Source organism: Pezoporus wallicus, unplaced genomic scaffold, assembly GCF_028554395.1.
Source record: "Pezoporus wallicus isolate ANWC-B61680 ecotype Strahan unplaced genomic scaffold, APGP_CSIRO_Pwel_v1 contig_6658, whole genome shotgun sequence".
In the NCBI taxonomy this organism is placed as follows: Eukaryota; Metazoa; Chordata; class Aves; order Psittaciformes; family Psittacidae; genus Pezoporus; species Pezoporus wallicus.
In genome coordinates this window covers 3,740,438-3,759,057 of record NW_026642312.1, presented here as the reverse complement: position 1 = coordinate 3,759,057, position 18,620 = coordinate 3,740,438, and the positions used below count along the sequence as shown (strand labels likewise).

General features: G+C 40.7%; 1 protein-coding gene across 4 annotated transcripts in view; it reads right to left on the bottom strand.

The window, feature by feature from the left end:
* The window catches only part of CTNND2 (catenin delta 2), a 645,018-nt gene that overhangs the window by 408,487 nt on the left and 217,911 nt on the right, over positions 1-18,620 (bottom strand). Inside the window, exon 1 of one of the 4 annotated variants that reach the window (XM_057428751.1) lies at positions 16,845-17,214. The exons of the other annotated variants lie outside the window; for them this stretch is intronic. The gene's annotated coding sequence lies outside the window, so the exon portion shown is untranslated. Of the gene's footprint in view, positions 1-16,844; positions 17,215-18,620 lie in introns of those variants that run through there. 4 annotated transcript variants of the gene reach the window in all.

Sequence of the window (18,620 nt, the reverse complement as noted above, 5' to 3'; positions counted from 1 at the left end):
GCTCAGTTTCCCTGCTACAGAATAAGCTGCCAAGCTCTACAGGTCCTACGCCTGCCAGCTTCGTGGCCCACTAGGCAACAAGTCCAACATGTGAGGTCCCCACCCCATTTAGCCCAGCAAGGAGTACCAGGCTCTCCCCACTGTCCCTCACCTGAATGGCCACATCCCCACTCAGGATGGTCAATGCCCCTGTAATCCTAGGAACAGCACTATGGACTGACACAAGTGTCATGTCACTACTACTTGATCACCTGCTTTCCTACCTAGACAGCACCAACAGTCCCATGGCACTGAATAAATTCATGGTGTGCCAGCATCTTGGAAATCACATGAAGTTCTGTTCTTCCCACATCTGAAATGATGTGGCAGAACTGAAGAGATAGAAAAAAGGGCCGCAGGGATAACGGCTTCTGTAAAAGCAACTATGAAGTTGGGAATCTTCAGTCTGGAAAAAAGACACCTTAGGGAGGACAAAATCCCACATGGCATATTCACTAACTCTTCCAAAACAAGTAGGACACATCGAATGAAGCAAATAAGAGCCAGACTTGAAAAGAGATGAAAGAAGATTGTTCTTTATGTAACAGGCACGCTTTTGATGGTTACTGAGCACGTCGTATCTTCACTGGGTTCTGGAAATCTGAAAACAGGTGGCTTTTGAGTATTAGGCAATGGTATCATACATTCTTGCCCTGTTCTCAGTCTGCCCACAGTACATATTTATGGTCTTCAGTGGAGACAAGTTGTCCAACTAACAATGGCCATTCTCATTAGTGAAACATACATTTATTGATACAAAACAGAAACCAGAAAACATAATGAACCCTTTTTTTTTTTTTTTTTTAATATAAAGCCATATTTTCATCCATAACACATCCAGCTTGGGAATCCAGGCTATCCTTCCAATAAAACACAAGAGTTTTGCTATTGAGAACTCAAACAAACAAACAAACAAACAAGACTTTGCACTACTTATTCTAAGTAAAATGGTGAATGGAACAAAAGAATACTGGACTAGATTTGTGGTTATGGCTCTGGGAGATCAAACGCACAATCGACACTTGCTGCACTCCAGAATTACCAAGCCTCAGTAAAATAACAGTGCTGTTTCCACAATTATAGGACGAATACCAGTTCAAAGACCAGTCAGTTGCCACGAAAATGCGTTCAGGAAGCTGCTGGTAGACTAAAATGGACAGAAGTATCTCTACAGAGATGTTCCTTACAGGAGGCATACCAGATTTACTGCTGTGATACAATTCCAAAATAAGAAAGCCCCAGGAATCATTACTACTTTCACTGAATTGAAAGAAAGGAAAATGAGAGAAGAGACTAAAAATAATGAATGAATCAATTTGTTCAAAGTTATTTCATTAACATTACTGTGGAAGTCATCTGAAATTCAAGCCCTTATTACAGCAAAACACCATGATCAAAATTGTATCTATCTGCTTGTGAAGAATGCTGGAATCCTCTAGCAGTGTTGATAACCCCAGCAATTTTGTCCAAGATCTGTCACACACAATGCACTTCTCTAAAGCCCTTGACGCTTAGTCCTACAAGCAGGTAGGAGCTGCAACTCTCTTTTCAGAACAGACTGATTCATGATACCACAGTATTGAAAAGAAAAGGCAAAGTAAAAAAAAACAAGCCAGCACATACTGAATTTTAAATGTAGTGCTCTACGTGAATTTAATGGCAGAAAGAGAGTTTGAATTGATTTTCAGCCCTGGTTTCTGAGCTGTGTTTTACAGTCATATCTGTTCTCTTCCCCTGCCCCCCCATGTTGAATGCGAGGTCTCTCCCCGCAGTGGGAACTTGGACTGGGTAAAATGCAGGCTCTCTCCTCCCCACACCTGGCAGCGGCTGAATGCCACACACATTCCCCCTTCTGTGACTGCAGGCACCGTTTCCATGGCAGCGCCAGGAAAACCACTCCAAACCGGTCGGAGTCGGGAGGCAAGGAGAAGCACCGGCCGCAGCAGAGCTCCCTCTTGCCTCCCTGCACAAGGCACTCTGAAATCACGGCTAGGAACGAAGCTGGTCACGCAGCCTGGGAGAGACTGAAGGCACCGGCAGCACCACGCAGCATAGAAACTTCCTTTCATGTCTGATGAGAGCTGCTGTGGCTCACACGCGATACAGCGGTTCGAGTGCCCGGCTATGCAGGTAAGTAGGAGTTCTGCCACGGCCGGCAAGCGTTCAGCTGATCTCCCCTGCCGTGACCTCTAATAGCATGTTGTCTGTGATCCTATGGTAGATATATTTCTGGTTGCTCCCTGGTTAAGGGGAAGTAGTGATGTGCACTTGCCATAAATTGAAGCAGCACGAGGGCACCTCATCTTTTTTTACTTCACCAATCTCCTATACATGGTTCTAAAGTCTTACCTAAATTTTTCAGAATTTTAGGATCATGATTTTTTGGGGATTATTTTGTTCAAGCCATACTATTTGCACAGCTGAAGGTCTCAGAGACAGAAATCAGATGAAATGTGACACTTCTGAATGATCTTCACTAGCTTGAAATAATGAGAATCTGGAATTGCAATCTGTATTTGCAAAACGAATCAAAGACACAAGATTACTCTGGCCACTTCCAAATCCCAACCTGCACACAAACCACAATGCAATATATCAGCACCATGAATAGTCCCTAACCATGCTTGGCAGGCATCTTAAGGATCACATAAGGTTTCAGGGTGAAAAGGACATGTGGAAATCATCTGGTCCAAAACTCCTGCTCCATCAGGACCACATACAGCCAGTTCTCCAGAAGCACGTCCAGGCAGCTTTTGAATACCTCTAAGGAAGGAGACTCCATAACCTCTCTGTGTAACTTGTCTCAGTGCTCAATCACCTGCACAGTGAAAAAGCATTTCCTGATGTTCAAATGGAGTCTCTTGTGTTTCAGTTTGTGCCCACTTGCCCCTGGTCCTATCCCAAGGTACCAGAAAAGAATCTGACTCCCTGTTCTTTGCACCCTCCCTTTAGCTGTTTATAGATGTTGATGAGATCCCCCTCAGCCTTCTCTTCTGGCTGAGCAGCCCCAGCTCTCTCAGCCTTTCCTCATAGGAGAGGTGCTGCGGTCCCTTCATCATCTTTTGAAGCCCTTCTCCTCATACCCTCCAACATGTCTGTATCTGTCTTTAACTGAGAAGCCCAGAACTGGACACAGTGCTCCAGGTGTGGCCTCACCAGTGCTGAGCAGGGAAGAAGGATCACCTCCCTCGACCTGCTGGTAAAACTCCTCCTAATGCAGCCCAGAATACCGGTGGACACCTTTGCCACAAGGGCACATTGCTAACTTATGTTCAACTTGGCATTCACCATGACCCACAGGTCCTTTTCTACAAAGCTGCTTCCCAGCTGGGTGGCCCCAGCCTGTACAGGTGCCTGGAATTAAGGAGCATACTTCTGTCCGCAGCTAGCACTGCCAAGGTTACTGAGGCAAACATGTCACCCCAGAAGCAGGAAAGTTTGACTGGACTTTGCCACACACACACAGTAGTGTAATTTCCTGTGACATTAAAATTCATCTCCTTCCCTGAATGAAACAGGAGAATTTTTATGAGTTTTCCCATTCTGACAAGTGTGAGAGGTATAGCCTCTTCCTTGTGTGCCTGAGGATAGGAATAGATAGGATGTCCATTTATACAAAAAATTATATGGGAAACTGTATTTTTTATTTTTTCCTGAATTGATCATGGAAAATCCATCTTGGTTTATCTTACAAGGTTCATTCTTCTCTGCTCACAGACACTCTCCAATTTCAGTAATAGCCTGTCCCATGCAGAGCACTAAGTTTCCCTATTCTACCTGAGAAGCTACACTGGATATAGTCCTGAGATGACTTAGCTGTATAAGCCTGGCTCTTTGATCCAGACTCTTTTGAGGAGAGTCTCAGCAACCTGGAATACACAAGTATCAGCAACATTTGCAATGCTAAACTGTAAGATTAGAAGAAAGACTACTTAATTTTCCGGGCCTGTTCTGTGGTCTGTTCCTTGTGTATTTTAGATTACCCAATCACCTGGCAAGCAAAATGTGACATCAAACTGATTACTTAGCAAGTGCTGGAAATTTATAAAGTAATTTCCTCTTTGCCTTAAAAAGGAAGAGTACATATTTAGCATGCCAAAGTCAGGATTTTAAGCCAAAGCTTTTATATTATTGTGTTCTTTCCCCATTTCTTGATTTCTAATTGGTAAAGACTGATTTTTTTCATATTACATAGCTGGCAAAGTATATATCATTTCCAAAGCAAAGACACTGGAATTACAATGAAAGAAATAATTTAATGGGATGCACTGACTGTAGTAACTCTATTTCACTTCCTCAAACAAGAGACTGCATTGACTGAGAGAGACATTTCTCTGGCTCATGTCCATTACAGAGCAAAGTCAGAAAGAGAGAGACAGAGTGGAAGAAATACAGCATTCCCTCCTTTGAATACATTCAATACATTTGCAACAATGTTTGGGGTGTCTTTGACAGCATCATCAGAATATAAATTGTCTCTAACCACTGTCCACATTTTTATTCTTTTTACTGGGAGAGAGCAAACCCCTCCATAACAGTGTAATCCCACTTAAAGACAAGGGTTTTGAAAATGTAACCCTTAAAACTCAGCTCCCTTCCCTTTAAGCAGCTTTGCATCTCCCCATTGCAGTTTCTATCTTTTGTTCTTCCAGTTCATGTTCAACATAAGAAAGGAGTAGGGAGTCCTTTCAGATTCAGTCCTACAATAAGCATAATGTATACTGCCTCAACAGCCAAGAGGAGCCTGGAAAACCAGCCCTAATTCTGCTATGAAGCACTGGCAGCTTGATTAGTCAGGACTGGACAGAGGGGAGCAGAACCTCCTCGAGCAGTGCTGAAGAGCATATCTATGGTTTGGTTTGGTTTTCTGTTTGTTTTTTTTTTTTAATTGTTTTTATTTTAATTTCCTTTTCTGAATTAACAGAGCACATCTCCCACTCCAGTGAAACTGGCTTTGTACCTCCTAGTGAGTTTACAGGCAGTTTTATCCACACCACTACTTTAGGCATGTTTGGTACCACCTTCATCCATCTACTTCTTGTGAAGAGAGGGTGACTGGACTCTCTGTAGCAACTGAGTACACATGGCTGTGGATACAGGACTTCAGGCAAATCACATGCAACTATGTTTTACCTAAACAAAACACTCTACAGTTAGAATCCCACTACGATGACGGCTACAAAATTACTTACAGTAAAACAAACTTGAGCCCGAGAAGCAGTCACGTGAGAAATAACACTGAAAATAATGCTTAGCATGACAAGAACTACGTGACCTAAATTCTAATTTAAAATACTTATAAAAGAAAAAGCTTTGGATCACTCAGATACCATAACACTGGAACTGCTGAAAATGCTGACTTCTTAATGACAACCACTCTATGCAAATGATCTAATTACAAACATCAACACACAATGCCTTGTTGAAAAACAGGGGGAAATGTTTCAAGAGGCTTAGGAAGGAGAAAAAAATGCACTTTGAAAAATATTACTATGTATATGGAATAATGAGGCCTCATAATAGATGCTGGATCTTATTTACTAAAATTTTGCTGTTTGATTCAGATGTTAATTTCATGCTGCATTAAATGAATAACAGATAAACCTCCTTTTTTTAAATGCTCACATCAGCTTCAAAATTACAGTTTGATATATTTTTGAATTAATCTTACAAAGCACTGAATCTAAATTTGCAAGCCATGATGAGTTAGAATTTTAAAGAGTTATAGCTATGGGAATGAAGAGAGAAGAGACTGGAGCAGATAACAGACAAATGGGGTGCTCTGCCTACATCTGCATACTGACAGAAGGACCTTCTGATTACAGGATAGCTGGATTCACCACTGCTTTTATTTATACATAAATGGGCCTACAAAACAATGACTTATAATTTGTCAGTCTGGCTAAACATTTTTAATTAATGTATTTTAATATTGTTGATGAAGTTAAGTCAAAGTTCTATTTCAGTAATGTCAGAATTGACTGTATTCCTGGCACACACAGCAGATAACCAAAAGTAAAAGTCAGTCAGATAAACCTGGAGGCACTTTTATTACGGTGAAGTTTGAAAAAGTGTGTAATTTACCTTCTTTCTGTCTGTGAATGTCTGAAGTATCCAATCTCACTGCAAGAATAACCTGTCAAAACCACAAAGCAATTCATCCCATGTCGACAAACCTAACATTCAAATACATTTGGGAATAAAGATTTAAGAAAAAAAACAAAACAAAAAAAAAAACCTGCAGCTGCAAAATATGGCTGCTGCAACAGGTGAACTGCTCCGTAAGATTAGCAGCCTACCATAAAATCCTTCTCTGTAACAGAGCAAAGCACAATGTGACAGTAGATAAACTCCATTAGAGTGAATTTAAGTACATGTAGCCATGTAGACAGAATAAGCCAAACATCTGCCCATGTTTTTTTCTACACTTTGTTGATGTTTGTTATCATCTGGACACATTATCCTCATGTCCCCTGAAACCATGTATTGCACTTTCCATCAACTGGTATTACACCTGATGAAGAGTACAGAACTGATCGACTAGAGCTTCTCCTGCTGTCGAGCTCAGCCAACAAGCTGTTTGTGAATCCTGCAGATGTTTTGGTAAACAGGGACAAACTGACTTTTTAAAATGAGTTTTCAACCTAATAAAAAAAAAAAGAAAAAAAGAAAAACTAGACATATATACACACATGCTGTTTTTCACAACTACACTGTGATTCACTGGTGTGTGTTTCGAAACTTCACTTGAGGGCAGCATAAGGGGAATGACAAAAACCTAATAAACAGTCATTCCACAATATATTTAAAAAAAAAAAAAAACAACTACGTCATGACAGAAGGGTGTAATGAAGCAATAATGACTGGGCTCTCACCCCCCAGCAACACTTTAAAACCCTTCACAAGGTATGGATTACATTTTTCGAAATTCTCTTCCAAGATATATTGGTTTTTAGATGGAATATCATGCAGGTTTATTGTTTTTAAACAAACCTCCTCTGTCATTCAGAAATTCAATCAGAAAATGCAAAGACCCTATGCTGTCTCAAATCTCCATCTAATTTCTCTACCTAGTTAAACAAATAGCTAATTATTCTTCTAAAGCATTCTGTGAACATTTAAAATGAAAGTTCAAAGGAAGGAAAGATGGAAACTTGCACAAGCAGGTTGTGTAAGATTTTGGAGAATGTGACTGTGTTCAAATAGGAACTGCAGTGCCCCTGTGGACAGCATTTCTGGTTTTCAAGAGCCAGTGTTAATTAAAGCTCAGGTTCAGCCTGTCTCCTGCCACAGAAATGTAAACTTAGGGCCAGAATGCCCCGGCAGGACAACAGGTTTAACCATAAAGCCTTTTAGAGTTTGTCCAAAGAGATCCCCAGAGTCTATCTGGAGGTCACAACCAACCAGGCAGGTTTTTTTTGTCTGCTCTATTTGGTAGCCATGCCACAGCCATCTGTATTGTATGACTTATTAACAGAAGGAAGTTATTTTCCATAAACCAGTGTCTGGACATGTTGCCTTTACATTTATCCAAGCTCATTTCCATTCTGAAGCAGTATAATGATGATGCCAAGCAACTAAAAGTAAGAATAGGGAAGAGTTCTAAGATCATTGCTGCCAGACTTTCTGAGTTAGAGACATGCAGTAGCCCCATGAGGTTGTAGTGAGGTGGGTCGGTCTCTTCTCCCAAGTAACAAGTGATAGGACAAGAGATAATGGCTTCAAGCTGTGCCAGGGGAGGTTTAGATTGGATATTAGGAAAGATTTCTTCACCAAGAGGGGGATCAGGCATTGGAACAAGCTGCCCAGGGAAGTGGTAGGATCACTGTCCCTGGAAGTGCTAAAAAAACATGTAGATAAGGCCCCCAGTGACATGGCTTAGTGGTGGTCTTGGCAGTCCTCAGGTAAAGGCTGGACTTGATGATCTTAAAGGTCTTTGCCAATCTAGTTGATTCTGTGATTCTACGATTTCCGAAAACACTACAAGAAGAAAGAGGGTAAAGGCATACTGACAGTGAAATGCCATAGGAGATTTTCTACATTCAAAACACCGACTGGCAGCAGCCCACTAAGTAATAGTGGGATTTAATAATATCTGAAATTCTTAAAAAAAAAAAAGTCACATTTTGCTCAAAAAAAGTTTGCAAATCAGAAATACACAAACCCCCCTTTAATCTGCATGCATATACATACAAACCAAAGCCTCCCTCACTTAGGTGAATGCAAATACTATTTGTGTGTGCATTTCTGTTTAGAAACAAATTAGTTCACTTATGTCCAGCACTCCAAGGACTAGATCAAGCCTGCAAGGTAACCTCACCTGGCTCCCGGAAGTGCTGGATGGTAGGCAGACCAACTGAACTTGTCAAGTTGCTTCTGGATTTGTACTTTCTAGAAAAGTGAGTAAGTGCAAACTTAAGTCAGGGATGTCAACATTTTTTAGGTCACATGCTGCACTGTACAAAGTAACTTACTAGCCTGGTACCTGAACATCCAGGTAGCAACAAAAACGACCTTGAGTTGCACTGTAAGCTGACCTCTGCTGTGCTGTTGCTTTGTAACTTAAACTTACATACATACAGTCCAAAGTATGCAGAATTTTGCTACTATTTAAGCATCTCACCCTATGAAACACTACCAGCTGAAGGAAAATGGATGACAAAGGAGCCCAAGTTACTCTCCTTGTTTTCCTCAAACATCACAAAGCACATTTACAAATACCAATTCATATACTTGGTAGATTACTGGTGTTTCCAGAATATTTGTACAGGTGACATTTCTCTGCAAAGAGGGAAATTAACATACGTAATGCATGTGCTCTGGAGTAATGCTATTGTGTCTGTATGCAAGTCGTCACTGGCACACGAATAAACTGTCATTCTAAAAAAATCCTGCCATGGGAGGCTAAAGAATACAGCCTAAAGACATAAAGTTTCAGGAAGGTGTTACCACAAGAGCCTATCCATGAAATGAAATCCTGTAACTTTCAAGGAATATTCTCAGGTAATCCTTCAAATAGTGTATTACCAGAGTCTGGAGGAAAAAAGATGAACTTTCCCCCAGTCCATTTCAGTGGAACCTAGTACTGAGATGTATACAAGGACGCTGAATGGTACTTTGGGTCTCATTCAACACGATGGATATGTAACCCTTCCTGATTTCATCTTTGCTTGAGACTATCTATTTTTACTGCTCTGTTAAAAAAAAGAGCAGCCTTCTTCTTTGGTTGGAAGGACCAATTACCTGAGCTAGATGTGTAAATGAAAAATTTAGACCCCCAGCACCTTTTAAGAGTTTCCTTCCCTCCCCCCCTGAAGCTGTGACTTAGCTTTAGGTCTCCAGCATGGAGCTACAGCTATAAAGCAAATGAAGTTCTGGTCTACTCAGTCAACTGGAAGGGACAGTTTGGCTGCTCAGAACAAATGAATGCATGTTTGAGCTACAGCAAGTCCTCAGCATACCAAAAGGTTTTTTTACAATATATGCCAGGCAGCTCCTACAGTATTAGAAACTTATTTATGATGTCCTACAAAGGTTCATTACGACAATACTCAAAGACATACTTTAAATTACTATGAAATGCAGTGAAAATAACAGAGATTGTCAAAGTAAACAGTACTGTGAAAATAAAGTTTGTCAAGAATACTGTTGCGTAGAATGTCATCCTTCAAAGAGAGGCAACTTGTTCACTGGGACAGTGTATAGGTGTACATTCTACATAAAAGTTACTACTAATGCAGAGCTGATTTTGATGTGGCTAATGCATATATATATATATAGGCTTTTAAGCAACTGCAGAAGCTTATTTAAGAGAGACAATGGCACTTGAAAAGCCCACTTACAGGTATGTTAAAGAAAAGTAAACGTTTTTGGTGGTACATACTTATTTGAAATAAAGTACATAGGCTACACAGAGCAATAGCAATATAATAACTGAAAGTAGTAGTTATTTCATCTATGAAACAAAATTAGAGAAATGGTCTTAGAAAAACCATGGATTGCCAGCACATCTGTGAATACAGCTATCTGCAGTAGGTATATCCTGATCTCTAAAAATGTACATGAGATATAATTAAACCCTAAGTCCTATGACAAAAATTAATGAGAAATCTATACATTCCATTATGACAGTGATGAAGAAAACTCCCCAGCTCCATAACTACAGTTACACTAAATTTCATGTTTAGGTAGTGAATGTGCAGTCTCTTTTACAGAAGGTCTATTATTTTATTTGGCAACATGGTCTACTGTGAGGCACCCCTGCCCATGGCAAGGGGGTTGGAACTAGATGATCCCAAAATGCTTTCCAATCCAAACCATTCTACAATTCCATGATTTCTGATGAAAATTACATAGCATTGCTGCACCAGAGCATATAGGCTTAAAGTGAACTTAAGGAGGCAGAAAAAAAGTATGAAGAAGGCAACATGATTAATGCAGGGGTTACTCAACATTCATATGTAGAATTAATCTTGCATGAGAACAATTATATTTAAATAAAACTGCTCTATGTTCTTTTACATATGTTTATTCAATTAATAGTTTGGAGAAAGCGAGCTATTCATCTAATTCTAGCACACCATTTACTGGCAATGACTTTTTGGGCATCTGTGTGCAGTGAAAATGAAACCAAAAATATTTCAGCATTTGAAGATTTATCAGTGTCAAGCACATGCCTTTCCAGTGCAACGTCTGACCTTGTGACTATATAGAGGGCAACAAATATGATCAGGATGCTGTAAAATTATTTATGAAAGCCCAAGGGCTTTCACAGTTTATATACTTTTTTTTTTCCTCTTTTAATCACATCATTCTGAGCAAATGTGATTTCAAACACAATTAGCATAGCTAAAGCTGGTGATCTTTTGCCTCCTCCATAGGATATGCTCATATGTGGTTTAACTTGCTATGTCTGGAGTTACTTAAAGCAGTCGTGTAACTTAGTTTCAGCAAAAGCACAACAAAACCTGTGAGCTCTGGAAGCTCAGGTAAGCCTCCTCCACAACTAGAAGGGTATCACAAAACAACCCAACACAGACCTACCTCCTCTAAGTCAGTCGGGTTCCACTAATCTCGGTAGATCCTGAAACCTCATTTTTAAAAATGTGAGAACTTGTTCTGGCTTTTACTGTGTATTATTGATTTGATTAGGAAAAAAGAAAAAGAAAATACTAGAGACAAATCACTAAAAACATTTCCTCTGACTCAGCCGCCACAAAATTCCCTCCCTTGCAGCACTGAATTTCATATGACAGCCACTCCTCAGTTCTCCAAGTCTAATGGAAGGCACTGGGATAACAGTAGCTTGGACTCAAGTGGTGAGACACTTGCAGAAGTTGTCCAGAGAAGTTCTGTCTGCCCCATCCTTGCCAGGGATCAAGGACAGATTGGACAGGGCTTGGAGCAACCTCGCCTAGGGGAAGGTGCCCCTGCCCACGGCAGAGGAGGTAGAACTTGATGGTCTTTAAGGTCCCTTCCAATCCAAACCAGTCTATGATTCTATGGTAAGTTTTTACCCATGTAACTAAATATCAGTTACATGGTGGGTGGGCAATTAAAAGACTATAGCCTTGGACTATAGGACTGTGTACAGATAATGGCTTTGAGAAAGACAGACAATGAAAAATATCCAAGTCACTGTGCAGAGTGAACTGGAGAGAAACAATGCAGCCTGAGATGAATTCCAAGATGGGAACTTGCTTCTCACAGAAAGCTGACATGAAGCCATTTCTGTGCTTGACTCTCAGTCTGAAATTCGGCTGTCAAATTTTTAGCACATACAAAGCCAGCTGGGAGAGTCAGCTGTGGAGCCAAAAGAAATCTAATCTGAAATCAGGGCAGGGCAGATGTGTAACAGTGGAACCTTGAAGAAAAGAGGAAAAGAGGGGAAAACATGAAGCGAGGGAGCAGGGGGAAGAATAAAATGCCAAAGTGCTTACTGTTTGTTTTTTTTCTTAAAATCTCTGCTAGCAGATCTTTCCATTTTAATTCTTTGTCTTTATGTATTGACAATTAATCATCTCTTGCAGGAGCAGAACTTTTGAGGTTTTCTAAGTTACAAGTTGCTAGCAACAGACTGACTTTTCTATTGCTTAAAGTCCAGCTTGTGAGAACAGCTGCAGCCGTCTAAAAGATAAAAGCATTAGAAGGTTCATGCTAGACTGGGCCCAGGAATAAAATATTGACCTTTCTGAAGGTAAGCCATTAAAGTAACAGCAAAAAAATTACAAGTGTAGTTCACTTTTATGTTGTTATCTACATTTTAGTAAACAGCACCCCTCTGACATAATCAATGATGGATTAATCTTAATACTCTATTCAAGAGAATCTGTATCAGGTTTTGGCATGTCCCTTTTGCACACTCACAATCTATGGCACTTAAGAAAAGTTGAAAGAGCTGGAAACACAGAAAAGCCAACTCAGTATTGGACCAAGTAAGCGCAGGTGAGAAAACAAAACAGAACTGCCTGTTACTGTTGAAATAAGGTTACCAAGAAATTCACTTAAAAAAAAAAAAAAAGAAAGAAAAGACAAAGTGTGAAAAGTCAAGTCACAGAGGCTAACATATTAAACTTTAGATTTATCACCCATTACAACTGTGTCGTGATTTTATAAATAGAAATGAGCAACTGCACAAGTAAGGCTGCAGTGAAAATGCTGTAACTTCCTATATAGTCTGCTGTGCCATCCTGCAGGCTGGACAAGCAATCTACTTTTTTTCACCACAGCAGCCAACATCATCTTCAAGCCACTATTCCTGCAAGTCTAATAAGGAAAGGGTACATGTTTCATCTGAAATAGCCCCCTGCATATTCTAGAATGAGAGCCTGTATGTACTAGAAAGCAAAGACACCTGCCCTCTGTTTCCAAATGAACTATTTGCTACACTCTAAATGTAATTTCCACATACAACTCTTGTAAAACCCTAAGAGAATGGTAATAAGCGGTATTAATTTATTACACAAACTATAGTAACACATGGTGCACACATGCTCAGTGATAATACTTTTTAGAAGAAAGCAAGTTTTCCTTTAAACAAAAATTATCAGTATTCATTACTACCGGGAAAACTGAGGCCACAACTAGGAAAAAAAAAGCAAAACAACAAAACAAGAATGACATCTGTCTGGGTGCCTGCTGATCACCAAATGATTTTATGTTACAACTCAACAGTTCAAATAAATAAGTACTTTTTTCTCTGTCCATAGTTTTAGCAGAAACTATCAATGGATCTTTACTGCAGTCTCAATAGTCTTTTACAGCCTTTCCTAGCACAGAAGGGAGAGGTGTCCCAAGTCATAGCTTCTCTGACAAATTCTAAATCTTTGAAAGCTGTTTGGCTTCAACATGTTTCAGTCCACTGAAAATAAAACTTTTAGAACTGGTCTAAATACAAATTACACACAACTATGATAATTCCCAGGTAACATACTAATTGCGTAGCTGTTTTCCTATTGACTCCCAAGTTCTGATTTGCTCCACCACACTGCCACAAAATCAAAGACCTTTGCTGAGTAACTTACATCATGTCATTAAACTCGTTAGACACAGACAGAGCCTTACTTTGACTGACATGTAGCTGTGTTTCCAACTACTTTTTCTTCCAGATCCTCAAAACTGCATACTTTCATAGCACTCAAATAGACAGAGATGTGTAGCTTGCGTTCATGATGAACCTCCTGCTTTAACTCTCAGGTTAGTTTTTTCAAAAAAAACATTAATGGAATGACTATTCTGAGACTATCATACACAAGTCTTGACTTCTGGCAGAAACTATCTGTAACAGCATGAAGCCCATTCTAAGAGTTTTCTGAAAGGATGTCTCTGGATCTCAAAGAGAAATATTTTCAATGTCTCATTAAAGGAAAAATAATAATAAAAAAACCAATAGCCACTTTCATATGTGTAGGATAGGGATATTTCAAATGTAGGGATAGTAGCTTCTATGAAATGTATTATATACTCTGCTATCTGAATGGCCGGACCAACATTTTAAATCTCGTGCACGTTTTTAGATCAGGGCTTAACATCTTTTGTTTCCTTTGCCTCTCTTCAGGGGTTAAAGCAAGTCCCTAATATATTTAAAGTACAGTTATAGGTACAGTTTCTATACATATGTATTCGTAAACATGCACACACACACAAATGTAACACGTTAATATCACGGACCCATTGTTTGGAGGGCTGCTTAAAACATGGTGAATTTCTATTTAAGTAACACGATACAAAAAAGTGTTTCAAGACTTCTACTTTAGCAGGTTACTAGGATAAATCTTTTACCAATGACAGAAAGCTGCAGTATCCTATCTCTGTCAGTCACTTCAGGATTCAGCAACTAGAACTGAAGACTGAATAGGGTTGTCTGTTGTTTTTGGGGGTGTGTTGGGTTTGTTGTTGTTTTGGGGTTTTTTTTTTGAGGTTTTGTGTTGTTGTTGGGTGGTGTTTTTTTTTTGGGTGTTGTTTTTTTTGTGGGTTTTTTTTTGTGTTTTTGGTTGGTTGGTTGTGGGTTTTTTTTGTTGTTTGTTGGGTTGTTTCTTTTTTTGTGAGGGGAGTTTGGTTGTTTTGGTTGTGTTGTTTTTTTTTTCCCCAGAAAAAGGAGAAATAAAAATAAATTACACCTTCTGCTCACAATTATTTTAAGGAAAGAATTCCTAAGCTACTGAACATCATTAGTGATTACATAAACAACTACTACAGTATAATAAAACCAGTGAAGTAATTCCAACTTTGCCTTGAACTTCCAAAAAGCAAGATGCACACATATGGCTGAATTAGTTCACTCAGAAATCAGCAGAGGAATGCCAAAGACAGATTTGACCCATTATCTACCTGCACAGCACAAATGAATAATGCAAATGTGTATGCAAAGGACCGTGAAGCATCTGAGCTTAGCAGTGCATTTACAATATATCACTAACTTTCAGCTTCTTGAAAAATGTATCAAATGCAGGAGGTTCCACCGAAAGCACAGTCTGTTAGGGACTCCACTGGATTTTTATTTCTACACCTGACTCAGAGGACTATAAAAAAGGAGACTAAAGCAACTTGGGGTACTGCTCTGTCACTGCAGGCCTCACATGTCCCTTCATAAATCTTCCTGAAACACCTGAATGTTCATTCCATAGCCAAGACTAACAGGTCTTTACACAGTGCATCTTGGGAAGGGAGAAGAGGAAGGCAATGGGCTTTTCGACATGACTTCAGAAGCCACAAAAATTAAACTGTATGCAATTAGAACGTTACTAAAAGAATCCACAGTAAAAAGCATACTTTACGGCACCACAGTCAACTCAAGAGTACCACATAACAAGCTAAGCAACCTTATTAAAATTAGTGATACTAAAATTAGTTAAAATGACTAGTTGGATCAACTAGGAACAAGCCTGGATCAGTCACACAAAGCAGTTAAACTGCTGAGCGCTCACCAAACGCTGAATTAGTTTTACTAAACTTTTTGTGAAACAACATTAATATAGGACTTTGGGAGGGCACATGCTTACTTATGTAATCTCACAAACGCAATTGCCACAATAACATATTCCTGCAGTGTCTTAAGTCAGGAATAATATGTAAACCAATCTGCTCTAAATCCCCCCCCTCCTATTTTTTTTCTCTTTTGGCAGGAATTACTAGGCCTCGTGGGAGAGGGAATGGGCTGTTCTTACATTTTAGATATTTCACCTGAATTCAGCCAAAAGATCAAACTGGTAAGCAAACTGTTACCTTAACAAGTATACAGAGCTGTGTCAGGAAAGGTTGTTGGGGCTTTTTCACATAACTGACTTTCACATTGAGTTATTTAATCCCTTGAGCAGTCAGTCACATTTTCCTGGGACTTGAGCAGCACCAGACGAAACTCGGGAGGTCACAACCATGCATCGTTTTCACTAATCTTCTCTAATGAATTTCAAATTAGCTGACCCATCTACACACACACACACATATACAAAAAATCTACCTGAAAAGCTTAGTAAAGATTTAAAGGTTATGCATAATTATGAGAGATGCAAATCCCATTCTCACCAATTTAAAGCTATAATCTGAAATAAAGATATCACCACACACTGAGTACATTTATTGAGAACATTTTCTAGGGTAAAAGTACAAAGCAACAGGTCTGTGAGCTCAAAAAATACTTTTTTGCACAAGAAAGATTAGCCTGTGAAATCATTTTATCTCAGTGGAATTAGTGATTTTCTGAAATCTTTGCTTTAGGCAAGCTGAAACAAGAAATAACCAGGGAAATACATTGTTGCTAAATAAGGATGTGAAGCATTTTGGGGGGAACAAGACACTTAACTGAAGAGTAACATTTACTTTAACATTTCACTTTCCTGCCTTCAATGGACTTTAAAGTCCCGGTTTCTCTCTTTTTCTTTTCTTGTTTGTTTTTTTTTTTTTTTTTTTTTTTTTTTTTTTTTTTTAAGGGGGTGGCCCAGATTTCTGTTTGTAAGGAAAGATAAAAACCCGACCAAAACCTACCAGCCACAAGTTCGACTCCACTCCACGTGGACTTTAAAATCCAGCAATGGTGCTACCTATATGCTTTTGGATAACATAATTTCAAGCGTTTCGAGGTCCAAAAGCATTTCTAAGCCACTCAGAAGAGACGTTCAAAACCACGTAAAGACCCTTCCACGAAATCTCTTGCTTTTAAGAGCTTTGAGGTCCAAAAACGTTTCTAATCCATTCAGAAATGACGTTTAAAAACACTTATAGACCTTTCCACGAAACACCTCGCTTCGTTTCCAACAAACAAATTTCGAGACAGTCCCAAACAAGCGATCCGTCTTTAACTCTTTTACCTTTGTCGCCCACTTGTAAATTAACCTCCTTGATCACTTCAGCACCGCTCTGGGAAGTCTCCTCAAAGCCCAGCTGAGTTTCCCTCCTCTCCGGAGCAGCAGCTCAAGCAGGACTTGCCATCTGGGGTAGTGTTTGTTTTCCTCTTTTTACACTTACAAGAAGAAACTTGGTGAAAACACGAGCCGGCGGGCGCTGACGGCCATTCCGAAAGCGCGGAAAGACGGCGGCCGCGGCAGCAGCACAACAAAAGCCAGCCCTTTCCCCGCCTCCCCGTCCCTCAAGGCCTCCCCGGGGCTGGCAGGCGGGCAGGGGGCGAGGCCCAGCCGCGGGCAGCTGCCACCGGCCCAGCGGGACAGCGGAGGGGGTGTGTGAGGAGCAGGCCGGGCGGGTAGAGGAGCGCTCCGCCGGGCACAAAGGTCTCCATGGCAACGGCGGGCCGAGCCCCCATCGCCCTTGTTGAGGCTACACCTCGTCGCCGCAGGCCCCGCCCACCCGCCGGCCCCCCACAGCCCCGTGCAGCCCGCGAGCCTCCCCCCTAAAACAAAACCCGCAGCGATCGATCCATCCCGTAGCATCTCCACATCCCCCTCCGGCACCGGGCGACGCACCCGCCTCGCAGCTGAAGCACCAGCAGCGGCGACAGGGCAGCCCGAGCCCCGAGCCGAGGGGGGCTGCCCGCGGCCCTGCCCTAAACCTGCAGCATGGCTGTGCTTCGCTTTGTCCCCAGAGTGCAGTCATTTAGGCTTTCTAATTGAGAGTAGAAGTCGATATGCTACTACAGAATGACACCATAACTTCACTCTGAATTAATTAAAATGCCCACATCCTTCCGCTTATCATGGAATCACGGAATGGCTTGGGTTGAAAGGGGCTTTAAAGGTCATCCAGTTCCAATCCCCTTGCTATGGGCAGTCACATTCCACTAGAGCAGGTTGCTCCAAGCCCTGTCCAACCTGGCCTTGAACACCGTCAGGGATGAGGCATCCACAGCTTCTCTGGGCAACCTGTGCCAGTGCCTCAGCACCCTCATAGTGAAAGATTTTTTTCCTAATATCTAATTTAAATCTCCTCTCTGTCAGTTTAAAGCCATCCCCCTTGGCCTGTCACTATGTGCCCTTGCAAAAAGTCCCTCTCCAGATTTCTTGTAGGCCCCCCCTTTAAGTACTGAAAGGCCTCTCCTCAGCCTTCTCTTCCCCATGCTGAACAACCCCAGCTCTTTCAGCCTGTCTTGTCAGTTTCTTCTAATACAAAATGTTTTATTTTGAGCTTTTTTCTTTTAATTATTTTTCTTCTAAACTTACGTTTTTCAGACTGTACAACCAGAAGCTATGAAACTTTTGTCCTAAATATGCAGGCACCTAGAAAATAAAACTTACGCTCCTGTTCTTAGAAACATGCACAGCACTAAACAGGAAGGTTAAAAGCGAAGGGCTAAGCGCCCAGCCTGGTCTCCAGCACAGACAACTCCAAGGCTCCAACACGCACTACAAACAACTTTATGTACATATGGGATTCCTCCCACTGAACACAGCAAGACTCCTTGTATGCCCTGAAGTCTGAGAGGTCTCAGGTCAAGGATCACGACACCTGAGACAGAAATGAGGCTCAAGCCCTAGCCATGACAAGTTCCTACAACCCAGTGCAAGACCCCTGTAGATGTAATGATGCCTGTAAAAGATTATGATAATTCTTCAGTGTGGTGCAAATGTTTAAGTAATTCAATTATTCTGCTGATGTCAGAAAGATTTAACTTGCTTCCAAGGATTTCTTGCTAA